Raw genomic sequence first — 9,588 nt, 5'->3', positions numbered from 1 at the left:
AAAAAAGAAAAGCAAGAAAACAAAGTGCTTATCTGAGGCTTTACAAATAGTGGAAGAATGAAGAAAAGTGAAAAGCAAGGGAGAGAGGGAAAGATACATCCAATTAAATGCAGAGTTCCAAAGAATAGCTAGGAGAGACAAGAAGTCTCTTGTCTCTTAATAATATGAACAGTGCTTAATAATAGAAGAAAACAGCAAAAGGGGAAAGACTAGGGATTTATTCAGGAAAAATGGAAACATCAATGTAGTATCCCATTCAAAGATGGGCACTATAAATGATAAAAACAAGAGACCTAGTACATGCTGCAGAGATCAAGAAGAGATGGAAAGAATACAGGGAAGAATGGTATTAAAAAAAATCTTAATGGACCAGATTACTACAATGTGTTTAGTCATCAAGAGCCAGACATTCTGGAGTGTGAAGTCAAGTGCACCTTAAGAGTCACTGCTGTTAATAAAGCTAGTGAATGCAATAAAATTCCAGCAGAAGTATTCAGATCCCTAAAAAATGATGCCATCAAGGTTTTGCATTCATTATGTCAACAAGTTTGGAAGATCCAGCAGTGGCCAGAGGACTGAAAGTGAAAGTCGTTCAGTCATGTCCTACTCTTTGCGAGCCTATGGACTATACAGTGCATGAAATTCTCCAGGCCATAATACTGAAGTGGTAGCCTTTCCCTTCTCCAGGGGATCTTCCCAATCCAGAGATTGAACCCAGGTCTTCCACATTGCAGGATGATTCTTTACCAGCTGAGCCACAAGGGAAGCCCAAGAATACTGAAGTAGGTAGCATATCCCTTCTCCAGTGGATCTCCCTGACACAGGAACTGAACTGGGGTCTCCAGCATAGAAAGCCGGTTCTTTACCAGTTGAGCTATCAGGGAAGCCAGCCACAGCACTGGAAAAGGTGAATCCTCACACCAATTCCCAAGAAGGGTAGTACCAAAGAATGTGCTAACCGTCAGACAATCACATTCATCTCCCATGGTAGTAAGGTCATGCTTAAATTCTTGCATGCCACTGTCGACTAGAGGTTGCAAAGTGGCTGCTTCTGTTTTCCTTCTAGTCCTGGTACCAAATGGCTGCCACACAGATGGCTTCCAAGAGTGTCTAAGTCACTTCAGGTTTTCCTCATCTTCCATCAGATGAATAGCTTCTTTTGTGATTCAGCCTTCCCTGCTAAGTCACTTCAGTCATGTCCGACTTTTTGTGACCCCATAGATGGCAGCCCACCAGGCTGTGCTGTCCCTGGGATTCTCCAGGCAAGAACACTGGAGTAAGTTGCCATTTCCTTCTCCAATGCATGAAAGTGAAAAGTGAAAGTGAAGTCGCTCAGTCGTGCCTGACTCTTAGCGACCCCATGGACTGCAGCCTACCAGGCTCCTCCATCCATGGGATTTTCCAGGCAAGAGCTGAAGTGGGGTGCCATTGCCTTCTCTGTCAGCCTTCCCTATCTTCCCATAAATGCACAGAGATCAAGTTCTGAGCCTTTGGAATGGGAACACTGACTCTAAGACCCTGGACTACCAGAGAACTCTTAACCTAGGAAGTATTAAACCCTGGGAGTTGTGAGAACTCCCACAAAGAAAACCACTTGAATACAAGACCCAGGATCACATAACCACCAGTAGCACCCTGTGCAGGACGCCTCATCCAAACAACAAACAAGACAAAAATGCAAACCCAGTAATCAGTGAACAGGATTACCACCTCACTCAGCCTTGCCCATTAGAGGGAAAAAAAAAAGAACTCAGTAGAAATCTCACTCTATATGAAGCTTACACAAACTGGACCAATCTTAGGAGGGCAGAAACCAAAAGGAAGAAAGAATTCAACCTTAAAGTCTGGGAAAAGGAGATCTCAAACATAATAAGTTAAAAAAAAATGAAAAGGCAGAGAAATACTGTATAAATGAAGGATAAACTAGAAACACAGAAGTCCAAATAAATTAAGAGGAACTAGGCAAACTACCTGAAAAATAATTCAGAATAATGATAGTAAAGATGAACCAAAACCTTGAAAACAAAATGGATAAAAGGCAAGAATCAATTAACAAAGACCTAGACGAATTAAAGAATAAACATACAGAAACAAACAACACAATTACTGAAGTTAAAAATACTCTAGAACGAATCCATAGCAGAATATCTAAAGCAGAAGAATGAATCAGTGAGCTGGAAGAAAAAAACTATTCTGAAGAGCAGAATAAAGTAAAAAGAATGAAAAGAACTGAGGATAGTCTCAGTGACCACTGGGAAAATATTAAATGCACCAAAGTTTGAATTATAGGGGTACCAGAAGAAGAAGAGGAAAAGAAAGGGTAAAGAGAAAATTTTTGAAGAGATTATGGTTGAAAATTTCCCCAACATGGAAAAGGAAATAGTCAATCAAGTTCAAGAGGTGCAAAGAGTACCATATAGGATGAACCCAAAGAGAAACACAAGACACATACTAATCAAACTAATAAAGACTAAACACAAAGAAAGAATATTAAAAGCAGCAAGGGAAAAGCACCAAGTAACATACAAGGGAAACCCCATATGCTTAACAGATGATCTTTCAGCAGAAACTGCAGGCAGGAGGGAATGGCAGGTATATTTAAAGTACTGAAAGGGAAAAATCTACAACCAAGATTCCTCTACCCAGAAAGGATCTCATTAAAAATTGGTGGAGAAATAAAAAGCTTTTCAGACAAGCAAAAGTTAAGAGAACTCAGTACCACAAAAACAGCTTTATAACAAGTGTTAAAGGGACTTATATAGTCAGAAAATATGAGAAGAAAAATATTTACAAAAACAAGCTCCAAACAATTAATAAAATGGCAATAGGAACATATATATCAATAATTAATTTGAATGTAAATGGATTAAATGCTCTAATCATAAGACATAGACAAGCTGAATGGATACAAAAACAAGACCCATATATATGCTGTCTGCAAGAAACCCACTTCAGACATAAAGACATATAGACTGAAAGTGAGAGGATGGAAAAATATATTCCATACAAATAGGAAGCAAAAGAAAGCTGGAGTAGCAATCCTCATATCAGAAAAAGTATATCTTAGTATAAAGGATATTACAAGAGTCAAGGAAGGACACTACATAATTATCTAGGGATCAATCCAAGAGGAAGACATAATAATTGTAAACATATATGCACCCAACACAGGAGCACATCAATACATAAGACAAACACTAACAGACATAAAAGGAGAAATTGACAGTAACACAATAATAGTAGGAGACTTTAACATTCCACTTACACCAGTAGATCATCAAAACAGAAAATTAATAAGGACACAGGTCTTAAATGATACATTAGACAAAATGGATTTCATTGATATCTTCAGGACATTCCATCTAATGCAGAAGAATACACCTTATTCTCAAATACGCATGGAACGTTCTCCAGGATAGACCACATCTAGGGTCACAAATCAAACTTCAGCAAATTGAAGAAAATTGAAATCATATCAAGCAACTTTTCTAACCACAACGCTATGAGACTAGATATTTACAAGAAAAAAACTGTAAAAAACACAAACACTTGGAGATTAAACAATGTTTCCAAATAACAAACAGGTTACTGAAGAAATCAAAAAGGAAATAAAAGAAATTCCTAGAAACAAATGACAATGAAAACACGACAACTCAAAACCTACAGGATGCAACAAAAGCAGTTCTAAGAAGGAAGTTTATAGCAATACAATCCTACCTCAAAGACCAAGGAAAACATGGAACAGACCACCTAACTTTACACCTAAAATACCCGGAAAAAGAAGAACAAATAAACCCCAAAATTAGTAAAAGGAAAGAAATCATAAAGATAAGAGCAGAAATAAATGAAAAAGAAGTGAAAGAAACAACAGTGAAGATTAATAAAACTAGTAGCTGGTTCATAGATAAGATAAACAAAATTGACAAACCTTTAGACAGAATCATCAAGAAAAAAAGAGAAAAGAATTAAATCAACAAAATTAGAAATGAAAACGGAGAGGTTACAACAGAAAACTCAGAAATACAAAGGACTATAAAAGATTACTATGAACAGTTATATGGAAACAAAATGGATAGTCTGGAAGAAATGGACATATTCTTAGAAAATGTCAATCTTCCAAGACTGAATCAGGAAGAGATAGAAATTATGGACAACCCAATTAAAAGCACTGAAATTGAAGCTGCGGTCAAAAATCTCCCCAAAAACAAAAGCCTGGGACCATATGGTTTCACAGGTGAATTCTATCCAATATTTAGAGAAGAGCTAATGCCTATCCTTCTAAAACTCTTTGAATAAATTTTAGAGGAAGGAACACTACCGAACTCATTCTATGAGGCCACCATCACCTTGATACCAAAACCAGACAAAGACAGTACAAAAATGAAAACTATTGGCCTGTATCAATGTTTAACATAGAGGAAAATTTCTCAACAAAACTTTAGCAAACAGAATTCAACAACACATTAAAAAACTCATATACCATGATTCAGTTCAGTACAGTTCAGTCGCTCAGTATGTCCAACTTTTGCAACCCCATGAATCGCAGCACGCCAGGCCTCCCTGTCCATCACCAACTCCTGGAGTTCACTCAAACTCATGTCCATTCAGTCAGTGATGCCATCCAGCCATCTCATCCTCTGTCGTCTCCTTCTCCTCCTGCCCCCAATCCCTCCCAGCATCAGAGTCTTTTCCAGTGAGTCAACTCTTCACATGAGGTGGCCAAAGTATTGGAGTTCCAGCTTCAGCATCAGTCCTTCCAATGAACACCCAGGACTGATCTCCTTTAGAATGGACAGGTTGGATCTCCTTGCAGTCCAAGGGACTCTCAAGAGTCTTCTCCAATACCACAGTTCAAAGGCATCAATTCTTTGGCGCTCAGCTTTCTTCACAGTCCAACTCTCACATTCATACATGACCACTGAAAAAACCATAGCCTCGACTAGACGGACGTTTGTTGGCAAAGTAATGTCTCTTCTTTCCAATATGCTATCTAGGTTGGTCATAACTTTCCAAGGAGTGTCTTTTAATTTCATGACTGTAATCACCATCTGCAATGATTTTGAAGCCCAGAAAAATAAAGTCTCACACTATTTCCACTGTTTCCCCATCTATTTCCCATGAAGTAATGGGACCAGATGCCATGATCTTAGTCTTCTGAATGTTGAGCTTTAAGCCAACTTTTTCACTCTCCTCTTTCACCTTCATCAAGGGGCTTTTTAGTTCCTCTTCACTTTCTGCCATAAGGATGATGTCATCTGCATATCTGAGGTTATTTATATTTCTCCCTGCAATCTTGATTCCAGCTTGTGCTTCTTCCAGCCCAGCGTGTCTCATGATGTACTCTGCACAAAAGTTAAATAAGCAGGGTGACAATATACAGCCTTGATGTACTCCTTTTCCTATTTGGAACCAGTCTGCTGTTCCATGTCCAGTTCTAACTGTTGCTTCCTGACTTGCATATAGGTTTCTCAAGAGGCAGGTCAAGTGGTCTGGTATTCCCATTTCTTGAATAATTTTCCCAGTTTACTGTGATCCACACAGTCAAAGGCTTTGGCATAGTCCATAAAGCAGAAATAGATGTTTATCTGGAACTCTCTTGCTTTTTCTATCATCCAGCGGATGTTGGCAATTTGATCTCTGGTACCTCTGCTTTTTCTAAAATCAGCTTGAATATCTGGAATTTTATGGTTCACATATTGCTGAAGCCTGGCTTGGAGAATTTTGAGCATTACTTTACTAGCATGTGAGATGAGTGCAACTGTGCAGTAGTTTGAGCATTCTTTGGCATTGCCTTTCTTTGGGATTGGAATGAAAACTGACCATTTCCAGTCCTGTGGCCACTGCTGAGTTTTCCCAATTTGCTGGCATATTGAGTGCAACACTTTCACAGCATCATCTCTTAGGATTTTAGAGATACTGAGGGAACATATCATGCAAAGAGGGGCTCTATAAAGGACAGAAATGTTATGGTCCTAAAAGAAGCAGAAGATATTAAGAAGAGGTGGCAAGAATACACAGAATTGTACAAAAAATATCTTCCTGACCCAGATAATCATGATGGTGTGATCCCTCACCTAGAGCCAGACATCCTGGAATGTGAAGTCAAGTGGGCCTTAGGAAGCATCACTATGACCAAAGCTAGTGGAGGTGATGGAATTCCAGTTGAACTATTTCAAATCCTGAATGATGATGCTGTGAAAGTGCTGCACTCAATATGCCAGCAAATTTGGAAAATTCAGCAGTGGCCACAGGACTGGAAAAGGTCAGTTTTCATTCCAATCCCAAAGAAAGGCAATGACCAAGAATGCTCAAACTACTGCACAGTTGCACTCATCTCACACGCTGGTAAAGTGATGCTTAAAATTTTCCAAGCCAGGCTTCACCAGTACGTGAACCGTGAACTTCCAGTTATTCAAGCTGGTTTTAGAAAAAGCAGAGGTACCAGAGATCAAATTGCCAACATCTGCTGGATCATGGAAAAAGCAGGAGAGTTCCAGAAAAACATCTATTTTTGCTTTATTGACTATACCAAAGCCTTTGACTGTGTGGATCACAATAAACTGTGGAAAATTCTGAAAGAGATGGGATACCACACCACCTGACCTGCCTCTTGAGAAACCTATATGCAAGTCAGGAAGCAACACTTAGAACTGGACATGGAACCGCAGACTTGTTCCGAATAGGAAAAGGAGTACGTCAAGGACGTATATTGTCACCCTGCTTATTTAACTTATATGCAGAGTACATCATGAAAAACACTAGGCTGGAAGAAACAGAAGCTGGAATCAAGATTGCTGGGAGAAATATCAATAACCTCAGATATGCAGATGACACCGCCCTTATGATCTCATTTTGAAATGAGAATGAATGAAAACTGACCTTTTCCAGTCCTGTGGCCACTGCTGGGTTTTCCAAATTTGCTGGCATATTGAGTGCAGCACTTTCACAGCATCATCATTCAGGATTGGAAATAGTTCAACTGGGATTCCATCACCTCCACTAGCTTTGTTCGTAGTGATGCTTTCTAAGGCCCACTTGACTTCACATTACAGGATGTCTGGCTCTAGGTCAGTGATCACACCATCGTGATTATCTGGGTCATGAAGATATTTTTTGTACAGTTCTGTGTATTTTGCCACTTCTTCTTAATATATTCTGCTTCTGTTAGGACCATAGCATTTCTGTCCTTTATCAAGCCCATCTTTGCTTGAAATGTTCCCTCAGTATCTCTAATTTCCTTTAGAGATCTCTGGTCTTTCCCAATTTTGTTGTTTTCCTCTTTATTTTCATTGATTTCTGAGGAGGCTTTCTTATCTCTCCTTGCTCTTCTTTGGAACTCTGCATTCAGATACTTATATCTTTACTTTTCTCCTTTGCTTTTGGCTTCTCTTCTTTCCACAGCTATTTGTAAGGCCTCCTAAGATAGCCACTTTGCTTTTTTAGGTTGGGTTTCTTCCAGGGATGCATGAATTCTTTGATATATGGAAATCAATCAATGTGATACACCATATTAACACATTGAAGTATAAAAACCATATGATAATCTCAATAGATGCATAAAAAGCCTTTGACAAAATTCAGCTCCCATTTTTTATTAAAACTTCTCAAAAAATGGGCATAGGAGGAACCTACCTCAACATAGTAAGGGTCATATATGATAAACCTACAGCAAACATTATTCTCAATAGTGAAAAAATGAGAGCATTCCCTCTAAGATCTCATCACTGTTATTCATCATACTCATGGAAGTCCTAGCTAAAGAAATCAGAGAACAAAAAAATAAAAGGAACCAAAATTGGAAAAGAAGAAGTAAAGCTCTCACTGTTTGCAGATGACATGATACTATACATAGAAAACCCTAAAGATACTGTCAGAAAATTACTAGAACTGATCAGTGAATTTAACAATGTCACAGGTTACAAAATCAATACACAGAAATCACTTGTATTCTTAGATACTAACAATTAAAAAAAGGAAAGAGGAATTAAAGAATCCATCCCATTAACCATGACAACAAACAGAATAAAACATCTAGGAATAAACTTACCTAAGGAGACAAAATAACTGTATACAGAAAATTATAAGATGCTGATAACATGGCATCTTATTTCATCAGCATCAAAGATGACCTAAACAGATGGAGAGATAGTCCATGTTCCTGGGTAGGAAGAATCAATATTGTGAAAATGACTATACACCAAATGTAATCTACAGATTCAATATGATCCCTATCAAATTGCCAATGGCATTTTTCACAGAGCTAGAACAAAAAAATTCACAATTCACATGGAAACCCAAAAGGCCCCAAGCAGCCAAAGCAGTCTTGAGAAACAAGAATGGGGCTGGAGGAATCAACTTTCCTGACTTCAGATAATGCTGCAAAGCTATAGTCATCAAGACAGTATGGTACTGGCACAAAAACAGAAATATAGATGAATAGAACAAGATAGAAAGCCCAGAAACAAACCCATGCACCTATGGGCACCTTATTTTTGAAAAAGGAGGCAAGAATATCCAATGGGGCAAAGAGAGCCTCTTAAATAAGTGTTGCTGGGAAAACTGGACAATGACATGTAAAATAATAAAATTAGAACACTTCCTAACACCATACACAAAGATAAGCTCAATGTTGATTAATGACCTAAATGTAAGACCAGAAACCTAAATGTTGATTAAAGACCTATATGTTTTCCGAAAACATAGGCAGAGCACTTGATGACATAAATCAAAGCAAGATCCTATATGACCCACCTCCTAGAGTAACAGAAATAAAAACAAAAGTAAGCAGGTGGGACCTAACTAAACTTAAAAGCTTTTGCACAGTAAATGAAATTATAAGTAATGTGAAAAGACAACCCTCAGAATATGAGAAAATAATAGCAAATGAAACAACTGACAAAAGATTAATTTGCAAAATATACAAGCAGCTCATACAACTCAATACCAGATAAACAAAGAACCCAATTAAAAAGTCGGGAAAAGACTTGAACAGATTTTTCTCCAAAGAAGACATACAGATGGCTAACAAACATGTGAAAAAATGCTCATCATCATTCATTATTAGAGAAATGCAAATCAAAACTACAATGAAATATCACTTCACACCAGTCAGAATGGCCATCATTAAAAAGTCTACAAACAGTACATGCTGGAGAGGGTGTGGAGAAAAGGGAATGCTCTTGCACTGTTGGTGGGAATATAAATTGATACAGCCACTATGGAAGATGGTATGGAGATTCCTTTAAAAAAAAAAAAAAAAAAAACAACTAAGAATAAAAGCACCATATGAGCCAGCTATCCCACTCTGAGCCATATACCCTGAGGAAACCAAAATTGAAAAAGATATATGTATCCCATTGTTCATTGCAGCACTATTTACAATAGCTAAAACATGGAAGCAATCTAGATGTCCATCAACAGATGAATAAATAAAGAAGTTACATATACACAGTGGTACATATACACAATGGAATGTTACTCAGTCATAAAAAGGAATCCATTTGAGTCAGTTCGGATGAGGTGGATGAACCTAGAAACTATATACAGAGTGAAGTAAGTCAGAAAGAGGAGGTAAATATTGTATTCTAA

This window comes from Bos indicus, chromosome 15, assembly GCF_029378745.1.
Source record: "Bos indicus isolate NIAB-ARS_2022 breed Sahiwal x Tharparkar chromosome 15, NIAB-ARS_B.indTharparkar_mat_pri_1.0, whole genome shotgun sequence".
NCBI lineage: Eukaryota > Metazoa > Chordata > Mammalia > Artiodactyla > Bovidae > Bos > Bos indicus.
Note: the sequence above shows the minus strand (reverse complement) of the source record.